We start from the raw sequence: 22,745 nt of genomic DNA on the forward strand, positions 1-22,745 counted from the left end.
AGGTCAACATTTTTCAAAATCATACTCAACTAACATTAAACGACCATGTGTCAATCAACAAGTTGTAAAATAAATACAAATAAAAATGAGCAAAAATGTTTACAAACCTTAACTTATAAGCATATTTCCTCAAAATATCTTAATGCCTCTAAAAGCGAGGTAATACAGGGGATACTGCACAGCACATGTATGAACAAACTTATTACACTTTTATCCCTACCGCCACAATCTAAAACAATCTTTAAGCAATGTATATATCAGTGTTTCTCAAACTTTAATCAAACTAAAATCAGGATCACCTGGAGGGCTGGTTAAACAAACAACTGCATCTGGGTGGACCCTGGGAAATCTGCATTTCTAACCAGTTCAAGGTAAGGTTGATGCTACTAATGGTAGGGGGACCATGATTTGAGAACACTAAAGTCAAGACACATTTATGGATAGTATGAATGAATGATTCAAAGCTACAACATAGTCTAAGAACAAGGTGCTTTAATGCCTTACTATAGTTAAAAGCTCATATATCCAGAAAATGATGGCTTAAAATAATGATCCATGACTTTTCCAGGCTTCTAGGAACTATAAATATGAAGCTACAATGACTTCAGGGACTTAAAGTATATTGTACAAATAAAAGCAAACACATGCATTAGAAACAAATGAGCAGAAAACACTTTAAGTATTTTGTAAGTATTGTGAGGCCTAATCAAATGGATGGCCAACCTACCTGCCACATGGAAGTGAACTGAGAGAACACAAGATAAAATCACGGTTTCTGTTAAGAATATTTTGAGACCAAGAGATGGAAGGAGGTAGGGAGACATAGAAGGAAAAAGGATGGAAAAGTAACTAAGATGTGTTATATACATGAACTAAATCCTCATAATGATATAACAAAAATTTTAAGAAGAAAAATTTGAGATCACTACACTAAATAGACAAAGAAGTGATCCAACTATTTGTATATCCTACACTGGAAATGGTGGTACATGCCTACAATCTCAGCACTCGGAAGGCTGAGGCAGGAGGATCACTGCAAGTTCAAGGCCAGCCTGGGGGACATCATGAGTTCAAGTCCAGCCTGAGGTACATAATGAGACCCTGTCTCAAAAAAAACAAACAAAAAAAAATCTATAACCTATGAAAGACTATCTAATGTCCCATCGAAAATACCAATTACACCCATATTGACACATACCATAAAATAGTCAAAAATCAGGAGTCCGTTTGTTACTGCTATATCATAGCATCAGAGGTACACTTAGAAATGTTACAGGGTTTGTCATTGAAGCAACTGATCTATGAATTAAACTGAGTTCTCCTCTGCCTAGAGTAGCAACTTCTGCCTCCGTACCCTAAAGTACTGAGGATATGAGAGTAACAGACTTTCCAAGACACAATCATTAAGTAACATTCTCAACATTCATGAAAGGGTGACATATAAACAAAGATGTTCACTGCAGCATTTATTCATACTTACAAAAAATTGGAACAATTTAAACAGTTGTAACAGATCTCACCACTTGGTAGAAGGGTTATAATAATAAATGAGTTAGAGGATAAGCTTTACTGCTCAGTTCTACTCAGAACTAAGAGAACTTTCATCTGGAAAGGATTCGCCCCACTCTTCAAGTGAACTTGTATGAGTCCATCTGAAGCACTAAATATCTAAGAGCTTAACTGCTAACTCAAAAGCATATGTACTTTATTTTATAAACACTGTCAAAATGCCTTCCAAAAGGGCTGCATAAGTATACTCAATACTTTAAAAGTAACTCCTCCTGCCCACATTCAAAAACGTAAGTTTTATCAACTCTTTTCATGTTTATGAAAGATAACATTTTTTACTTATCTGTTTTCACAGCAAGTTTAAAAAAAAAAAAAAAAAAGGGAAGGAGAGAGGTGCAAGAGTACTGAAGTCCCTCCAGTCAGAAGACAAACCTCATATGGGCCAAGGGCAGAACTAGATTTTCCTTAACTAAAAACATACTAGGAAACAAGTGACATTTGCCTAAGGCAATTAAGGAAAATTCAAGACAATGATTGTAAGAAAATAATGAAATTTTTATGTTTGTACTCACTGAAATCAGTCTATGCTCTTTTATGCTTAAAAGTATGAGTAATCAAAGCAAGGCATGGTAGTATACAACTATAGTCTCCACACTCAAGAGGCTGGGGCAGGAGGAAGTTCAGTTGTAGGCCAGCCTGTGCTGCTCAGTGAGTTCCAGGCCAGCCTAGCGGGTATAGCAAGACCTTCTCTCAAAACAAAAAAGGTGTGAGCAATCAAATTCTAACTGCTAAGTGGATATGTTACATTTCTGTTTTGTTTTGTTTTGTTTTGACAAGGGGTTTTATTATGTTGCTCAAGTTGTTCTCAAACTCCAAACAGCAACCTTCTGTTTCAGGATCCTGAGTAACTGGGACTATCAATTTGTATCACCATGTCCAGTTACATATCTTTTTTTTTTTTTTTTTTTTTTTTTTTTGTCTTTTTCCTTTTTTATCGGTACCGGGGATCAAACTCACGACTGCCTGCTTGCAAGGCAGGCACTTATGCCACTGAGCTAAACCTCCAGCCCCCTAGTTACACATCTTTTGACCCAGTCATTTCACTTTGGAGAAATTATCCTGCACAAATATTGGCACACGTGAAATAACATCCATGCAAACATATTCACTGCACTACTAAGAGCAGAACTGCAAACAATCTAAAATATCCCTCTCTAGGGCAATAGTTTCAAGACTAGTGGCATACCCATCACAACAAAATGAACAATACCACTGTGGAAAACATGACAAAGATCTCAAAGCCATAAAGTGCAATAGCAAGTAGATTATTGGCTGCTAGAAGATGAGAGTTCTGATAATAAGCATTCAGCTTCTCTTTTGGGTGATGAAAATGTTCTCGAATTAATGATAGCTGCACAACTCTTGGAAATATACCTATTAAAAAATCATTAAATTGTATACTTCAAAATAGTGAATTTTCAGGTATGTGAATTATCTCTCTGTGTGTATGTGTAAAATAGATTGCAAAAAGGAAAAAATAGTTAAAAGGTAACTAAACTGGTTTACCAATGAGTACATAATCACCAGCAATGTTAACACTGCTATCCCAAGCCAAGAAGCACTGTTCAGATGAGTTCACTCCTGAGACCACCACTCAGGAGTACCCAGGCAAACAAAGACCCAAAGAGTTGAAAGGCTCAATTTAATATGCAAAGACTTAAAAGGACTGTTCACATGCTGAAATGTCTGCATAGGAGAGGAAGAAAATTAAGACAAAAAAAAGTAATCTATTTTTTTGTTTTATTTAAAATGAAGCATTCACAAAGAAATTCAACACAAGTTTTCTATTGGTTATCTCAACTGAAGTGAGGACAACCTATAGTCTCCAACATCTTGTAGACATTTCCAACTCTCTAACAATGACACTGCCTTAATAATGAAGATGTATAAAAATACATTTACCTTTCTAATGTAATCATGGAAATATTCTGAGACACTAACACCCAAATCTAAGACTTAACTACTTGTGAAACTCACATCACTGCTGTCTTTAACGGGAAAAAAAATACCTGCTTTGTCCAAAATGGAAGCCCCTAAAGAATAATTAAAATGACTACACTCAAATGGAGATGTTCTGTGAGAATAAAAGGACTTCAAAGACTTAAAATAACCAAGTGTATGATCCTCAGTGAGCTTTCATAGTTTATAAATTACATGATGAGTGCCAGTATTTAAACATGCTATATTAAGCACAATACATTAATATCGATGTCACCTTTTCTAAATACAGCTACAAGAAAGGCTAGCTATCTGACAAGCTGTCCAAGACAGCCGTGAAATGAGCTTTAGGGGGCCTCACCTGAGCCCTCCCTGGCTTCCCTTTCTTTATGCTCTAGGAAGCAAAATTTCCCAGGTGCTCTCTCCACTGGAAAACACTGCACACACCAAGAAGTATAAAACAAGCAATGAGGGTAAGTGCCTTGGAGGGAAGTTGATCACGTTCCCTAAAATTCAGACAGTACTATGAATCTGTAACAAGAAAAACTGAGAGGGGCATATTCTGAGACTTACGGTGATTCTCAATGAGAGGTTGAAAAATCCCTTAGCATCCTAAAAACTTTTAGGAGCTTAGAATTTCTAGTGGAAAGTTACCTGTGTATGGCCCTCAAAGACAGTAAGTTAGAAAGTGGGCGAGGAAGTTATGCAAGCACATACAATTTAGGAGACAGAACAGAGGTCACAAACATTCCAGAATTGTGTTCAGAAAGAATCAAGGAGAGGGGCTGGGGATTTAGCTCAGTGGCATAAGCGCCTTGCAAGCTGGCAGTCGTGAGTTCGATCCCTGGTACCGATAAAAATGAAAAAGACAAAAGAAAAAAAGAATCAAGGAGAATCGTTCTATTTACACACTAAAAAAAATACCTAAGAAACTAAAATCCCACTAATAATGATGAGATCTAAGGAAAAATACATGTATTAAGAATTGCCTGTCACAACCTTTATTTCCTCTCAATTTTAAAATACCACAAAAATGCAAACTAATCTCAAAAGTAACAAAAAAGAAAACCTGCCAAATGTAGTCCTAGCTACTAAGGCAGAGGCAAGAGGATCGCAAGTTTGAGGCCAGCCTGAGCAAATCTGACCCTGCCTCAAAAAGAAGAGCAGAAGATATAGCTCAAAGCTCCCCTCTCTAGGTTATTGATTCTAATATTGATCGCCAATATTAGAGAGAAGGAGGGAAAAAAGGACACAACAACAACAAAGGAAAACAGACATTCAGTGACTGCCAGGGGTTAAGAGTGCTACAAAGAGGAACAGGTTGAGAAAGAGCATAAGGAATCTCTTGAGAGTAAACAAAATATCTGGACTGTGGTGGTTTCGTAGGTATATACAGCTGTGAAAATTCAACAAGTCACACACTTTAAATGGAAACAATTTATTGGATATAAATTGTATCTTAGTAAAGTGACTAAAAAGGGGAGAGAGGGAAGGAGGGAGGTAACAAACAAAGCATACCAAATAGCCTGCCAGTCTGTTCATATCCACTGCCAATAGAATGGAAATAATATTGGATGAATAGCAAAAAAAAAAAAATCTAATTTTGAGATATAATCTAAGAACTTCAGGGAACTCAGCTATTAAAGAGAGTAGAAATATGAATAAAGTCTAAAGTCTAATAAAAAAATAATTAAAAAAATAGCACATGCTGTCAATTTACAGAATATGTATTTAGATGGCAATGGAAATACCTAGCACTTCTACAACTCATTTTGTGCCAGGTACTATTCCATAAAAATATGCAAGAAATAAACGGACAAATAACAAAGACAGATTAGAACTATGATCAAAGTTCCAGGCTCCAGAGCCAGACTACTCAGATGCAACCCCAGCTCCAGTGCTAACTAAAGGTGGAACCTTGAGCAATTTAAGTTCTCTGTGCCAAACCTTCACTATAAAATGGGGTATTTAACATCAATACATTACTACGTCACTACAAAAGACAGTGCCTGTCGCACACTAAGGACTCAAATGTTGCTCTCACTTTATTTCTATAATCCTGGCATAATAACATGTACTCCCGAGAAAGGTAACCTGCGGTAGACAACATCAGAGGACACTAAAAAGCCCATAACTTTCAACCTTAAAATCACAGCTCATCTGACTCTCTTCACATCAGTCTCTAAATTCTTATTTACCAGAATTCAGTTCCACTAAGTCATTTAATCTTTAATAAAACATAACTCAGGGTCAGGGTCAGCAGTGTAAATGCCTGCTTGGCAAACATGAGGTTGTGAGTTCAATCCCCAGTACCAAAAAATAAAGATTAGAAAAATAAAACATAACTCAGCATTTGGCATTTGCATATAACTTTTAACAAACTTCTACAAAAGCACATAATTAAAATTTCTGAAAAGGGCATAGATCCATATACATAGTAATAGATACAAATATTTAAAATACAATGAAAAAAAGTTTGTGCAAACATTTTTAAAAGCTAATATCCCAACTGGAGGCTTTTATAGGTAAATGGATCAACTTGAGAACATACTCATTAATGAAATAAATAAAGACACATGTAAACATCATATTATTTCATTATTGAGATTGCTGTGAAAAATAATTAAACAATGCATATAGAAAGCCGAGTCCAGTACCTGACACTGTAAGCATTCACTAAATGGTAATGATGATCATAACAATGATTGCCAAAATATTAATTTCTCAAATCATAAAGTGTATTCTTCTAGATGCATAGTCTCTCCTTTCTTGTTAATTTATTTATAAATAAATGGGGCAGCTTAAAAGAAGCTAGTAGCAAATTCCTCACTTCTGACTGCCATCTTTCTCTCCCACTCCTGAGCAGCTTCCATTACCACCAATACTTAGGAACATATACATTCATTTTGTTTGGTACCAAGTGTACAGAGTGAACCAGAGGCCTTATTTAACAGTTGAATGACAGTCCAGTAAGACTGATCTATGCATTCATCTTTCCAAGAAATTTAACACCACAAAGAACCCATGAGTACAAAATAAGCCAAAACAAAACAAAGAAAAAAATTAGCCAAAAATCTTTCAGGCCATTTTTATTGGATCACAGATCTCATTACTGAATCAAAACAAGGAAGGTGAACCTAAAGCATCATACACATTGAAATATCTAGGTATCTTAATTCCATGCTAATGATTTCTTGTAGGACAAAAAAGTTTCATAAAAACTACCAAATATTGGAATCTGCATGTGACTCACTCAATACATATTTGCAGAACACCTATGGACAGGGGAGGACATTAAACACTTGGAAACAAAGGTATCAGAATAATGCATCAGGGGGCTGGGGATTTAGCTCAGCGGCATAAGTGCCTGCCTTGCAAGCAAGCAGTCGTGAGTTTGATCCCTGGTACTGATAAAAAGGAAAAAGACAAAAAAAAAAAAATTATAAAAGAAGAATAATGCATCAATTGTAGTACTTTTTAAAAAAGCTTTTCTACTTTGCTTTTTTTTTTTTTTTTTGTATTCATATACCATGTGCCTACCATGTGGCAGGTATGATAAGCAATGAGGAAGAAGTATTCACAAAAAAAAAAAAATTGGTAAGACAGAACCCTTGCCCTCAAACAACTGACAGACCAGCTAATGAGATGATACTGTCAGGAGCTAAAAAAGCCCAAGACATTATGGGGTCATTGGGGAAAATAACTAACTCTACCTATATTAATCAGGACACACTTCCTAGAAGATGATGTAAGTAGAGCCTGAAGGGATGAATGTTTCCCTGACAAAAAAAAAAAAGAATATTCCAAGTGGAAGAAACAGTAAAATGCAGTCACAAAAACAATGAAAGTAAGTGTCCCTCAGAATCCATGGATTCAACATACTCAAGTTTGTGTATTCAGTTTCAACCAACTGCAGATCAAAACTGTTCTTTAAAAAACTCATATATATATATATATATATATATATATATGTCAGTGATGGCAAATCTGTGGCACATGTGCCACACCAGCCTGTTTGTCATTGCAAAGCTCTGCTATTCTATTTTGATGTATAAGTTACAGTATTCACTGGCCCTGAATCAAGGCCGGCAGCATCCTGACACTGTTGGTTTCAAGCAGGAGCCATGTCTTTCCATGATCTGTTGGTCATTTCAGAACTTGAGCAGTGAAATGGTCAATTCATTAGAAAGAAACAACTTGAAGCAACCCCTCCCCCACCATGGTGAGTGGCTGTGAGCGTGGCAGGCTCCGGTGGCCCAGGATGGAAGCCTCGGTGTTGACTGGGACCTGTGCCATGCTGGGATCTGGAGCACTGGGAAACCAAGCAACCCCTCCCCACTGCCTGTTTTGTTTTGTTGAACTTCAATATACATGAAAGTATGCACAGTTGTTTTGAAGAGAACGCGAGACTCTAGGACAGTCATTAGTGACTTCCCTACTGTTTGGTTTTGAAGACCTAAAATGCCTTCCTCATTCTGTTTGGATCAGTTTTATACTATGTTGATTTGTTTGAATTCTCTGTATGCGAAGACATGGACAACTATTTAAAAGAAAGCAAGAGACAACATGATACATAGTGAAGATGTCAGGTCATCTAGCTTTGAAATTTGTATCTCTTTTTTTTTTTTTTTGGTCTTTTTCCTTTTTATTGGTACCGGGGATCGAACTCACTACTGCCTGCTTGCAAGGCAGGCGCTTATGCCGCTGAGCTAAATCCCCAGCCCCTGAAATTTGTATCTCTTAGATTGCTTTCTTATGTCCTATTTTATTCTGTTTTGTTGTCTAATTATACCCCCTTTAAAATAAAAATTTTTTAAAAAGTTACAGTATTCAGGCTTAATTGCAATACTGGCACTTCGTGACAAATAAGTGGGTTTTGGGTTACAGTGTAGGCACTTGGTCTCTAAAAGGTTCACTTTCACTGATAGGAGCATTCTTTTCTTGTCCTTCTGAATAATACAGTGTATCAATTTACATAGCATTCACATTGTATTAGCTATAACTACCCTAGAGATCATTCAAAGTACTCAGGAAGATGTTCATAAGTTATATGTAAACACTGCCTCATTTTATATAAGTATCCTGAGCGTCTACAGATTTTGCTATCCAGGAAGGATCCTGAAACCAGTCTCCCACAGACACTGAGTGGTAACTAAGTGGTAATATACCTGTGCGCGCACATACACACAAATTACACAAGAGCATTATTTACATGGAAACCTAGCCAGTGTTTGAATACAAATGAAGGAAGTCACTGAACCACAAAAGACAGAAAACATAATTGACTATTTTCCTGAATCTTCAAAAGATGGTACATAATTAACACTATGTGTAGGAGAAAGTCGATTCATTTCAGTTTGACTTAGGGTACTGGGGCCTAATTCTATCTCAGAAACAAGAGGGCATGTCTACAAGTCCCTGCAACTGTGACCATCAAAAACATCTCCAAGTAGTGCCCAATGCCCATGGGAATGCTGTTATAGACTTCTATGTGCCTCGCACCGATCCTGCTTCTCATTTATTATTTCATGCAACCCTAATAGTATCCCTGAAATAGGTCAGTATTTTTCCCCATCTTACAGAGAAAGAAACTGAGACACAGGTTAAAGAACTTGCCAAAAGTTGCACCATGGATGTTGTAACCTGCATCAGAATGTACACAGCGAGGGTTGGAGTTCTTGCTTCTAATCACTGTTACGTCAGCTCTTACTCATGCCTCACACATACCATGCGATACTTCAAAACCAGTATTTTTTAATCTTATTTGAAAATTAAAGCTAAACTCTCCCAAACTAAACTCACATATAAGTGAGCATTCTTAAAACACTAATGACACAGCACTAACTTTAGATTCAAAGAAAAGGAAACTGCTATTTCTTAAGAATCTAGCTACCAGGTCATCTTCATACATTAGCTCTGAAATCTCACAATATCCCCATAGGACAGGTATTATCTCTCATTTTTCCCATGAGGAAGCTCAGACCAGAACAGAAAAGTGATCCCCAACCTAAAAATGTTCACAATTTAAATTGTATTTTTTTCAGAAGACATTAAGCAAGTTAAATATTTAGATAATAACAGTAACTTGAAAGTAGGAAACACAAAATAGGAAAAGTATACTGCTGGATTAGTCAAGTCACATGACTTAAAAGATTTATAGCAACCCTCTCATAAGAAAATGGCCTGGATGAGAAAAGGTGGGGGACAACGATACAGAAGTTCTAAGGACTATAAAGCACATCTTAAGAAGACATTTTAGGGGGGCTGGAGATTTAGCTCAGCAGTGTAAGCACCTGCCTTGCAAGCAGGTGGTTGTGAGTTTGATCCCCAGTACTGATAAAAAAAAAATAAAAATAAAAAAAAGAAGACTTTTTAGGAACTTGAGACAATGTGAATCATAATTCGAAGAAGAGGTGAAAACTACAAGACCACCTCAGAACTAGGATCCAGCTGCAACTACAAACAATGGGGTCCACCCATGCAGCTGTGCTTTCAGGTTCTTCCTGCCACCAAACAAAGCCCAAGAACAGAAATAGAAAAGATTTAAGCTGAGTGCGGTGGCATATGCATTCTGGGAGGATGAGGCAGGAGAATCCAGTTTGGACCCAGCCTGGACAACTTAGGGAGACCTTGTCTCAAAAGACAAAAATGGGCTGGAGATGCAGCTCAGTGTGAAGACTCTAGGTTCAATCCCCAGCACCTACAAGATTTAAAGGTGAAGACTGGTAGAGTGGGTTAATAACAACACCAACCTACAAAGTCCAACAGCCAAACTTCTTAAGACAAATGAGGAACAAACTGTTTTTGCTTTGTGCATTTTGTCTCCTTACTCTCAAAGTAAATTTCCAACAAGCAAATAATTTTATGTTTTATTCCCATATCGGTGATGGCAAACCTTTTAGAGATGGGGTGCCCAAACTGAAACCCAAAACCCACTATTAGTATAACAGTGGCAACCCTGCAATTAAACCTGAATACTGAAATTTTAATCAGAGAAAACAACTCACACATTAAAAGGAAAACACAGTAACAAAAGTCTGAATGACACAAACAGCCCACCATGGCACATGTGCCATAGGTTCACTACAATGTCTTAGATCAATGTTGGCACTTAATGAAGTGCTCAGAAAACATACACTGCTAAATAAAAGAAATATTCAAATGACTAACACATTCAGGAGCAAAGTCCCCAAATGCCTTCAACATTCTAAAAACCAGAAAACTCAAAGAAACAGCCACAACCTAATGTTGCGCTGTTTCTTTACTCATTTATTGAGTGCTAAGCAGGTGCTGTGTGAAGGGTTCATATGCACTATCTCACTTAATCCTAATTACACCATGGAGGAGGCACAAACTATTATTATCATGCCAGTTTTATAGGAAACAAACAAAATAAATAACAAGTCCAAGGTCACAACAAAACAGCAGACCTAGAACCTGAGTCTACCAATTCCAAAGTTTCTCTCAGCTACTGTGTCACATACAGAATTATAAACATCCCTCTCAGGGAAATATCACTAACAAGAATAAAGTCAACAAGGCAAAAATTCCACTGTATGTCAAAAACATTTGTCTGTCCCACCCTAGGATACACTGATTTTCCCACACAGATTAAAAATTCAATGATTTAAATTCAATGGTTCAAATTTAGAAAAGCATGAAGGGGAATCAATCATCTATCTAATCAACATTTCAATAGTAGATAACAAACACCCCAAGTCCACAACCCAAATAAATAACAGGGTGTGACCTCTGACTCAGCCTGACCTGGAAGCTTCCAGAGCCATTCTCCCCAGGATCTACCTCTTCATCCCTCCTTTCTGTGCTGAGTACTTCCCCCTTCCACAGCCCATCTCTCCTCTCCTATTAGATGGCTTTTCCTTAAAAAGTGGAATTTTGTGTTTCTTGTTCTGTATTTCTCAAGCTAGCTAGTTAAAATTTGTATTCCTCTGATGGAAAAAGATTCTCTCTAAGGTCCCCCACTCATTCATGAGCATTCTCAAGTTTATAATACCAAACTCACAGTGGACAGTTAAAAGAGACCACCTTTTATAGTCAGGATTTGCAAGGGAAAGGAATACAGGATACATAATTCATAGGATTATTTTATAGTACTCATCCAAAGAGTCAAATGCAAAAGAGTGTGAGAGAGCTCTCCACACAGTAAAGACCCAAAGAGTCCAGCTAAGGGCCTGGATCCCACAGCAATGTCTTGCCTGAGTCCAAATGAAGAACCCAAGGTCATGTCCTCTCTCAGCCCAGCTGGAGGCATAGGCCCTTAAGAATGTCTCATGCAAGTCTGTATCAAGGATCTGCACTAGGAAGGCCCAAAGGCCTGTGGTGGAGACTGGAAAGTCTGTGCTAGTGGTACGAAAGGTCTGTGCCAGCAGGCTGAGGGGATCTGCACTAGAGCCAGGAAGTGAAGCTCAAAATAAGGACCAGAGCGTTGGTGATACAGTGGTGAGCATAACTACCTTCCAAATAAGGACCAGAGCTTCCCAGAAGAGCACCACAGCCATCCTCAGCGACACCAAGGTCCTGAGCTCCTTGATGATGAGTATAGTCAAGTACATATCAGGAAAGCCAGTGAGACAAGCTTCTTCAAGAGAATCAACAGTGCACTATCCTTGTCTCCAGTTCTCTTTTCATGCTGCTGGCAACAATCCTCAGGTGGGCCTTCCACACCCAGCACAATGGTTTTACAAGCTGCCCACCAGCTGTCAGTCCACCACACTACTAATCATGCAAAACTGATGACCCAAATATTTACCTCCATAACCTCCTACCATCACATACATAAATAAGCATCAAAAAATCAGACTGTTTGTTCCACTCCCCACCTAGTCAGTAACCTACTCCTAATTAGAAAACCCTTTTGGAAAATCTCTCAAATAGAAAGATCCCTTGAGACACAGTTCTAATTGCTACCAACAAAGAAAAATGTCAAATGCCGAATTTTATAAGACCTATTCATTAAATTAACCATCTGACCAGAGATCCATCAGCAGAGAAACCAGCCTAATTTCTGCATTTACACCAAAATCAAAAGCAAACTCTAAGATTTAAGAAGTCAGGAAATAAAAATAAGAGCTAGGCAGATCTGGTTATGTTCAAATTAGTCTTTCTTTTTATAAAGACACACTAGTTCTATCATCTCTCTAGTTTTTAAGACCTTTTTAAGAAACTGTTAACGAAATATTTATTTTAGATGCCTTTGAAAACATTACAGTATTACTTGTACTTTAATATTATTTGTCAAACTAAAGTGCTCAATTTAATTGGATAATACAAAGTCTGAGTTTAACTTTCTATTTATATCACACTTGAAAAGATATTAAACAATAAATTAACAGTCATGAGTCATCTACTATATGCCAGACACTGGGCTATGAGCTTTGTATGATTTTTTTTATTATTATCTCATTTAACCCTAGCAACAACCCCAAAAAAGATACGTCTCCCCCATAAATCAGTACTGAAACTGACATTAAGGTTAAGTAAGGTTAATTTTGTCACACAGCAACAAAATTTATTCCGTGTAACTGAGTCTTCTACCTGAAATGTATGAAGGTATTTTGTTCCCAAATCTATGTATGAAAGTTTACAACTATTGGGTAGTTACAAATTACTCACTTGCGATTTCACCAATCCTATGTTGATGGGCAACACCATCAACTGTGGGGTGAAAAAGCCAGAAAAACCCACAATATCATATTCAACTGTGATCCTCTCAAAAAGGCGAAGAAGAAGTGACATTAAAAATACGATCCACTGTCCTTTAATATTTCCTATATTCCAAGCAGTCACACAAAATAAAAGCATCTAGCCCAGTATACCAGGTACACAAATACGCACACAAATAAATAAAAATGGATAAAAGTACTACCTTCTTCCAAAAGCCACCCAGATCTCCAATACCTATCTTTCTTCTGAAAAGAAAGGGCAAAAGTACACAGCATAGCAACAGAAAGGACACAATATCTGACTTATCCACTAGCTGGACCTTAGGTCTAATGGAAAAACCAAAAGGTAAGCTATTCAAGCAGTAAAGTCTTTTGTGTATTTTTGTTGCTTCTTCTTTTTCAACTGAATGCATGGCAGGATAACACAACACAACTGGTCCTCATATTTCCTCCTATTAATTAACTATTTTAGAGAAACCAACTGTCACTCAAAAATCTTATTAGAAAATTCTTTTATACATTAGTTTCTTAATCCAAAATCCAGGTTAATTACTCAGAAACTGTTAATGTTCCCTCAAATATTTCACAATTATTAAAGTGTAATAGGAATATATTTGTGTATTAAAATATAATTACTAAAAATTGTATGTATCTGACATTGCCCAGGAAACGCCATACATTTAGGAAAAACATTCAATTTAAATGCAATATGAAAGGTATCATAAGAAAGTGTCAGTGAAGTATCATCAGAAAGTAGCAAAAATCTAAAAGTACACTAGAGCTAAGATGGACTGGTTCCTGCTTAATGGAAGAAAGTTTCAATATAGATTTAACAGCAAGAGTTTATTATCTGAAGGCAACTTTACTCAATTTGTTTTTAAGGACACTACCATCCTTTTCCCTGTCTGCCACAAGTCACCAAAATAGAACACTCCTTTTGGAATATTTGCAGATATAAGATGAACACCTTGTGTCTTTTAAACTGCAACTCAAATTTGCGAAAATGATAAAATTACTTTAAAAGACAAAAATTAAAAAAGGAGACTTTTAAAGTACAAGGTAACAATTCTCACCAAGTGAAGAGGAAAGCAATGTTACAGTGACACTCTAAAAGGTGTACTGAAACTGTCAGATTATTCATGCATATTTTTAAAGGGAAGAAGAGAAATTGAAGTACCCATTATACATAGGGGACTACAGGTGACCCTTAGTACCTGCAATGCAAACACCATAGACTGAAAATATTTAGGAAAAAATGTCTGTGTATTATACAGAAAATATAGATTTTGTTTCTACTCCTTCCCTGTAACCAGTGTAACAACTATTACATAGCATTTACATTGTATTAGATATGATAAACAATCTAAAGATGATTTGAAGTATATGGGTAGATGTGTATAATTTATATGCAAAAACTAATTTACTTTGTGTGACATTTTGGTATTCACAAGTGTCCCAGAACCAATTTCCCAGACACAAGGGGATGACTATACAATATAAATTCAAGTTTAAAACTAATTAAAAACCAATCATCACTGCAAGAAGAGTCTCCTTCCTTGAAATAAATAGGAGAACATTGACATCATATGTATGAAACTAGGGTAAACATACCATCATCAATACAGGTATTTCTGACATGTGAAATAAGTATTTTGATATTAACTGTAATGTGAAAGTTACACAAAGTGAATTCCTTTCAGGACAAAACATCTGTATGCAGCAAAGCTAGGCCAGGCGTGGTAGCATATGCCTGTAATCCCAGCTTTCAGGAGACCCAAGGCAGATGCATCACTGTAAGTTCAAGGTCAGCCTGGGCAACATACAGAGTTCAAAGCCAGCTTTTACTGCACAGGAGGGGGGGGGGCTGTCTAAAATACACACTTAAGCCAGGCATCGTGGTGCATGCCTGTAATCCCAGCACTCCAGTGGTGGAGGCAGGAGGGGCACTGCAAGTCTGAGACCAGCCTGGGCTACAAAGTAAGTTTAGGGCAACCTGAACTACACAGCAAGACCCTGTCTCAAAAACATAGAGAAATAAATAAATACACACTTAAATGATGTTAATACTTGAAATCCACAAAACAAAAGTAATTGTGAAGTCAGTAAATCCATACACCGAATTTGCCACTGCAAGAGATTAAGACTTTAAAAGGTATAAGTATTAAACCTTAATGTTTTTATAATTTGATTATCATTATCTTATTGAAACTAACCATAAATACTTTTAGCTCTACATTCAAAATAAATGTCTTATGATTTATTATCAGAGTCCATAAGCTTCTTTGCAGACACTTTTGGCCATGACACAAAACCAGTACACCCCTGTATTGCCAAGGATGGCATCTTTGAACACACGTTAACTGTACCCCTAGAAATGGCATCACCCTTACTCCTCAAGCCACAGCTGCCACCACTATAAAGGCAAAAGTATACTGAATGGTAGACTCTGTTTTCACAGAAGTATTGTAAGACAACCTGGACGCACACATCTGATCTAAAAATACCAGCACACCAGGTCCTCATTTTGTAATGAAGCTTATTCTTCATGTTGGTAGATCTGGCAGTTATCTATACCCAGGGCATGTAAACTACAACTTAGAGGTCAAATCAATGTGCCTCTTGCTTTTACAAACGAGAGTTCATTGAAACCCAGTCTCACAGTGCTTCTGTAGTGTCTATGACTGCTTGCACACTTCAAGAAAAAATGTGACCCACAAACCTAAAATATCAATTGGCCAACACTTCCTCTACATCATTCGATGTCAGAAGTACCACAAGACTTTTCCAAGACACAACAGCAAGCACCACTGGTATCCTACACATAAGACTTTGGTGTCATTTAGCACTAAGATGCACAGAAACACAACTCTCAAGGTTCTCAATCATCTCATGTTGCAAGTCACCCAAAAGTTACCACTCCCTCCTACCATGGAGTCCCACTTGTCTTTCTGCCTTAGTAAATCATATTAGCCCTGAAAGGTTTTCTTTTACAATTCATCTAAACATACCAAGCTATATGGCCTCATCTGCATAAGAAATATTGTAGAACATGGGGAAAAAGGTAGAAGGTTCCCTACAGAATACATTCCTACCCAAACCCTTTACCCTAGACTCATCTTAGACCTACCTCCCTGTCTAAACACCTCTTCCTTCCCAAGAGGGTTCTGCCAAGCCAAAGAAGCTCCAGGAAAGGTACATAAGGCAAATGAAGGAAAAGAGAAAAGTCCAAGTATGTATCTTTATTTACAATCTTTAAAGTTAACGCCAAATGCTAGCCACAAAGATCTTTTAAGTGCCAAGTTGTTTGTTTTAATAAAGTTTTTAAAATTTAAAACATTTTCAACACTGCTGTGCCAACACAGGGACATCCCCTCTATTGTATGGGACACAAAGACGTATACCGACTGTGAGCAGGGAGGCAGCTTCCCTGTCAGCTATTTTTAGCACTACTCTGCAGACCAAACTTAAGATAGTAACACAAGGCTAACTTTAAAAACATAAATTTGGAGAAATGTATTCCCTTTTATTTATTAAGTTCCCTAACAATGAAGTCCGCTCAACAGCCTAAGTGCCTCCCTGACAAGTACAAGGTCATGAGTTCGAACCTCAGTACTAAAAAAATAAATAAAGAATCTGTGACTATTTCAAAAAAACACAGTCCTATGCCCTGTGTCTAAACTCACAGCCATGTATAAAGGCTGCTCCTCCCTCTACAACTACAATGCTCACCCACTTTTCCAACGTCTCTTTTGGGGAGGGTCTGGTCAAGCCTCTGTTGGTTCTCAATTGTTTTTACTCCCTTTATCACAGACTCCTCTCCCCAAGAAACAGTAATACCTACTGTTCAGCTCTTTGCTCTCCATCAGCACTCTCAGAAACCTAAACACTTGAGCCGGATGTGACATCCTACATTGTCACTGTCTTGAAACTGTATCAGTATCTAACTCTGAACCCAGAATTTAATGTCCAAAACAAAGTCTACTGTTCCACTTCTAATTACTATGACAAATTATAACACCATACTAAAAACTGCAAGCATCTCCTTTTCCACTCCTCCTGTGTACCCGCTTGATGGCCAAGGTATAATAATATGGGTTCTTCAGAAAAACAAAATCCTAATCTAGGCATAATGCTTTTGGCCTACAATGTAATCTCTCCCTAAAACATGTGAAACTACCCTTTCAGGAACACTGTGGCCAAATGTTTCTTTGGACTGTAACCATGCATCTACACAAATACAAACTGACTCCAGTCCTACTTAACAAGCTCCCTTTGAAGGTATTCCCACCAAGCTGAACTCATGACATTTGTCCCTTGCACCTCGGTTCTAAAAGTCTGAGATCATTTGTCCCTACAAGCTCTTCTTTTCCTAAAACAGACCTTCCCAGATTTGCTCAGACATTCCAGTTAGTCCTGTGTGGTCCCAAACCAACATTTCCCTAGTAAAAAATGTACAAATGTATTCATAACTGTAAGAAAACAAGCACCATTCAGCACATAGTGGACTTCAATTAATATTAGTACATCGCCCTTTTCAGTTATATACAATTGTATGATTGCCTTTGCCAGTAAAGGCAACGTAAAAGCACCACAGAGACCTCCTGCTCAATAGTTTATCATTTTCAGCCAAATATTCAATAAAACTTTACAATTTTTAACCAAGTATAATCAAAGCAATGAAAGAAGGTCTTAAAAGTTAGTAAGCAAATTTGACCAAGGGCAATCTACACTCAAACTAGTTTCTTGATTTATTTTCCCCTTCCTGCCCAAAAAATAGCCCATGCAAGACTCCATCATCTTTGTGAAAAACAGAATATATGACCAAAAAACAAAAAACTTGTTTCTGATTCTAAACCTAACCTTACATCCACTATTCAGTATTTTCATGTCAGTTCTTTTTAAAACAGTTTTGAGGTACCTTATTTTTAAAATCACAAAAAGAACAAGGCACTGTAGAAAAAGCATAATAGTTGGAGAAGTTTCACAGTAAAGCAAAGTGGTCAAAGAAATGGAAAAAATTCTCAGACAAAGAGTTGGGAAAGAAAACCTACAAAAGTAAGAAAAGATAAACTCAGGCCTGTTCTAGCATTTCTCAAAACACAAACTGACTGTGTTCTGAAACTTTATGCAGACAGGTTTGAGGTAAGTAAATGGGTTGCTACATAACACAAAGGTTAATAAGCTTACAAAACTCCTTGCTTTAAAAAGGTACAGAAACAAACCACCGTTAAGTTTGATAATGTTTTAAATAAATTTAATCATGCTCCTAAATGGAAAAATTAGAACAGACAATCCCAGGTGTACCTTCAACCCTACAAAGCATCTTTAGCAGTGGTTTCCGAGTCAGCCAACAAATGCACTGTCTAGATGGGCCAGAATTCTCATTCTAATACTGCCGGATGCCTTCTTAACACAGAATTCCACTCAATGTTTAACCCTTAAAGTCCATACGAATCTATGAAACGTTCATTTAACACACCTCACCTCTAATCTGGTACTCTAGAAAGACAGTCGAAACACGTCGCAGATTTTACAGGCTTCAACTTGAAAATAATAGAAAGAAAAAGTCATTCTTGAATTCAGTATTGATAAGAAAAATCTTTTTCAAAATTGGAGTGAAGAAAATGTAACAACTTTATAAAACTGTTTAATGCAACAAAAGCATTGCCCCATGCAATTCATAAGAGCTCAAAATTTCCTGAGCAACTGAAATGTGTTACAACACTATCATCGTACAATAGGTAATAAAATGAAAACCAGTCTTTTTCTCGCTAAAGACTGCAAAAAGCAGAGTGCCGGGAGCTCGCCTGTAAGTATTTCCCACTTGGGAATCCATAGGAGTTTCCCAGAAACAAAAACTACGCAGCGCTGCATCTCCGCAGATGTACCAGGAAAAGGTACATCACAGAGATGTCCTTTGTGTACACCTACACTCTCTGGCTTCCTCAATTTTCCTTTGAGGATTCTTGGCCAGAACGGTAAGTAAGTATCCATTCTGGATTGAACTCCTCTAACAGAAAACTATATAGTTGCATTATTCTTGCAAACTAAAGGTTACAAAAACACTACCTAACTAACCCTCTCCCTCCTAAAAGAAACAAACGTATATATTTACTTCTCACCTATACTCCCGACCCTCCGGGGAAGACGGCAAAACCCCAGATCGGAGCACCAACGTGCTCCCGCTTCCCACCCGTTCTACCTCTCTCCCCGGGCCACTCACGCGTTCGGGCAAAGCCAGGCGCCGACAAAGTGGGCTGGTTCCCTTCCTCCTCTGGACTGAGACAGCAGCTGCGCAAGGCTCCGGCGCGGAACAGAGGAAGAAGCGGCTCGAGTTGATCGAGCAGGCGGCCGCCCGGGTCTCTTCCGCGCTGCCAGCAGAGAGGAGGAGGAGGCGGCCCCGCTCACCTCTTCTTTTCCTCTTCCTGGGTCTTTTCAGGCTGTGGCTTCTGTCCTGCCAGGGCCACTTGTCCCGGGACAGTCACGTTTGCGAGAGTCACCTCTGGCACACTCCGGATGGTGTTTTTATAAAGTTTCCTCTGGACAGAGGCTGCAGCCGGCCCCCCGGGTCCCCCCCGGCCCCGCCGCCCTGTGGGGCCGGGGCAGGGAGGGGGCTCTCAGAACTCCCGGGGTCCTGCCGAGGAGCCGGGGGGCCGGCGACCGGCCGAGGGAGAAGACCCCCTGAGGGGGCGCAGGGGAGGGGGAAGGTTAGGAGAGGACGGGGGCGCCGGTCCCGCCGCTTCACATCGGGGTCCCCGCCCCCCCGGGCGGGGGTGGCTGCTGAGCGCAGGGCCCCGGCTCATACACTCCGGGGCCAGATGCTACGGCCCCGGGCGGGTGGCCGAGGCGGCGGCGAGGCGGGGGACCCGGCCGGCTCCGCTCGGCGCCGCCCCCGCTCCCGGCTCCCGCATGTGTCGCTGCGGCCGGGACCCCCTCCCCACTACACCTCGGAGGTTCTTCGCCCCGCGCCGCGGGACGAGGCAGCAATTCCAGCCCCTCCTCGGCGTCCTCTCACCACGAAGCAGCTTCCAGTCCCGACCCGCGCTAGCCGCCTCCCTGCCCCCAGCCGTCGGCTCCGGCTCCGGCTCCGGCTCCGGCTCCGGCTCCGGCTCCGGCTCTGGCGTGTGCAGCAGCCGCTGCCGGCCGGGAAGGTGAGGGGGGGAGAGGAGGACGGCCGCGGCTCCCGCTGGCCCAGGTTGAGGCTGAGGGCTTGGCGGCGGCCAGTGCACCGAAGCGGGGTCCCTCGGATGCTCCCTCGCTCTCACTCTCTCAGCGGCAGTGGCGGCAGCGCCCGGAGCTCCGCTCGCTATCTCCCTCGCTCTGTGCGGGGCTCTCGCCTCACTCCAGAGAGAGGGGCGGGAGGAAAGCGGCGCCTGCTGATGACGCAAGTCGCCTAGCAACCGCTCTCCTCCCCTCCTTCCTATTCTTTCCGCTCCGAGGCTTCCTCCGCGGGCCTTTTTTCCTCCTCTCGCCTACCCCGCCCCGGGCGACTGTGGCGCGAGCTGATGACGCTAGAAGGGAAGAGGAAGTTGAGGATCCGCGAGCGGGTGGGTGCGCCTCGGGCCGCGGGAGTCGCTGCTAACGCTGCCGCCACCGCCGCCGCCTCTACGGCCGCGTCAGAACTGAAGAGAGGAAGGGGAGGAGCCCAGTTGAGCCTAGGCTGCCGCCCGATGTTACCCATGACCCGAGGCCGCAGCGAGAGCGTGCTCCATAGCGGCTTCCTTCGGGACAGGTGGCCACTACTCCTTTGAGACCGAAAAAGAGGCCTAGGCTTTGGAGTTGGGCTCTGGCGCGCAAGGTGAGGCGTCTGGCCCCAGACAGGCCCTGGAAAAGCCACCTCATGGAGAAAGTGTTCTCCAGCGCGATCATTACACCTGCTCCAGGGAACGAGCGCCCCGCCCTTCCCGTGGCGCGGGTTTGAGACCTAGACCCGAACTACCTGCGGTAGGGCCGAGCAAAGGTTTGCTGAATGAACGAATGCCTCTTTCGCATGGCCCTCGCGGAACTCTTCAAGAATATGAAAGTGCAAGAGCTCTGTAAACTGCAACGCTTTGGAAAGAAGAGAATTCTAGTACTACTATCCCCTCCCCGTGCCCCAGCCATGAAAGGAAACGGGTGAGGCTTCAGGAGGGAGCCCCAACCTGAGTTTTTAGTGGAAAAGAGTTCCCGGGGAGTGAGGAAAGGAGGATTGAGAGGGAGCCTTCCTCCGGGAGTCGCCGGAGGGAGAATTTAGTAGTGTTTCACTGTTTATCGTTTTTGCTCTTGGTTTGAAGCGTTTGTCCCTTCCGGCGTCAAGAAATTTCGGCCTGCATTTCAGGTCTAACCTAAGGGTCATTATTTTCTTTGTGAAATAAACATTACTACGATTATGTACCTTAACCTATCGTTATATTGGGAAGTAAATGCAGGTAAAAGTTGATGAAACTTAAGTATAGTTTTCTAGGAAAAGAAACTTTTAAGATAAAAAGACTAGAATCCTCAATCTGTCTTAAACTTACTTTCTTGCTGAGTAGTGTGATAATGAGATCAAAACAGTGGCAATGGTGAAAGGAAACAGATGCCACAATTGTGTCGCTGGACCCTACCTCTCCTGGAAACTTCAGCGATGGATATTACAAATCTTTCCACCTTTTGTGGAGCGTGGGCAAAAGCAATTGCATTACAGACAAATTTGGGATGCCAGAGTTTCTGCCACTGCTTTTCACCACCATATGCAAAACAGTAGGCCAAGGGAACTTAACTGGGTAAATACAGGATCTCATTATTATAGTGATGCAGAAGAGGTAGATAGGAGGGGGAAAAAAACGACCTGCAAAAGAAGGAGAGACTCAAAATTGCCCCTGATCCTCCTGCCCTTGACCCTAAGATCCAAGGATCAGTTAACCTGCCTAAATTACGCCGGCATCCAGGGTATTAACGTGACCTAGTCACCTGCTATATCTTGTCAACTAAGTCTCACAGGGAATCAGTCAACAAACTGTGGCCTCACATGGCTACAAAATCTTTTCTGCCTTTGCCCCTCTTGCATATCCCACAACAGCAAAACAGTGGAAAATAGGAGTTAAACAACTGTAGGAGATTTTGTGAAGTGCAGCGTGTCATAGGTTAAGCTGTGTGGACTCATGAAAGAATCCTCAGAGCTCCACAGCGCACTACAGAACACTTCTAGGAAAGCGAGCACCATGCAGGGTCTTTGAAAGGCTTCATCATCTGCTTCCATTGTCAGTGGTTCCACCCTGGAACCTGACTGGAGAGGGACAGAATGGCACTGGAGAGCCCTGAGCTGCACTAGCCTCCTGCAAAAGCCACCCACCTTGCCACCCAGAGTGATAACAAATGGTGAGAGCTGGCCTCTGGAAAGGGGTAAATTCATACATTTCCAACTCATTCTGCGTCTCTTTAGTTCCTTATGTCACTTGTTAACCCAGAGGAGAAAACAGTTCAAAAATCCTAAAAACACTGTGAAGTTTCAGGTGACAGTTCTGTCCTTGATAAAGGTATGATAAAGATCTGCATACTATGTTAATAAGATATAACAAAGGGGCATTTGTACAA

General features: G+C 40.3%; 1 protein-coding gene and 1 pseudogene across 3 annotated transcripts in view; one reads left to right on the plus strand and one right to left on the minus strand.

Moving 5' to 3' along the window:
- Positions 1–19,817, minus strand: part of Fbxw7 (F-box and WD repeat domain containing 7) — a 160,279-nt gene extending 140,462 nt beyond the window's left edge. For all 3 annotated transcript variants that reach the window (XM_013160326.3, XM_023560280.2, XM_003476930.5), the window contains exon 1: positions 19,414–19,817. The gene's annotated coding sequence lies outside the window, so the exon portion shown is untranslated. The remainder of the gene's footprint in view (positions 1–19,413) is intronic.
- LOC111753610 (small nucleolar RNA SNORA2/SNORA34 family) lies at positions 7,576–7,705 on the plus strand (annotated as a pseudogene).
- Positions 19,818–22,745: the final 2,928 nt, after the last annotated feature.

The sequence above is a fragment of the Cavia porcellus genome, unplaced genomic scaffold, assembly GCF_034190915.1.
Source record: "Cavia porcellus strain 051 isolate PalLab524CR breed Dunkin Hartley unplaced genomic scaffold, mCavPor4.1 scaffold_14, whole genome shotgun sequence".
Lineage (NCBI taxonomy): Eukaryota > Metazoa > Chordata > Mammalia > Rodentia > Caviidae > Cavia > Cavia porcellus.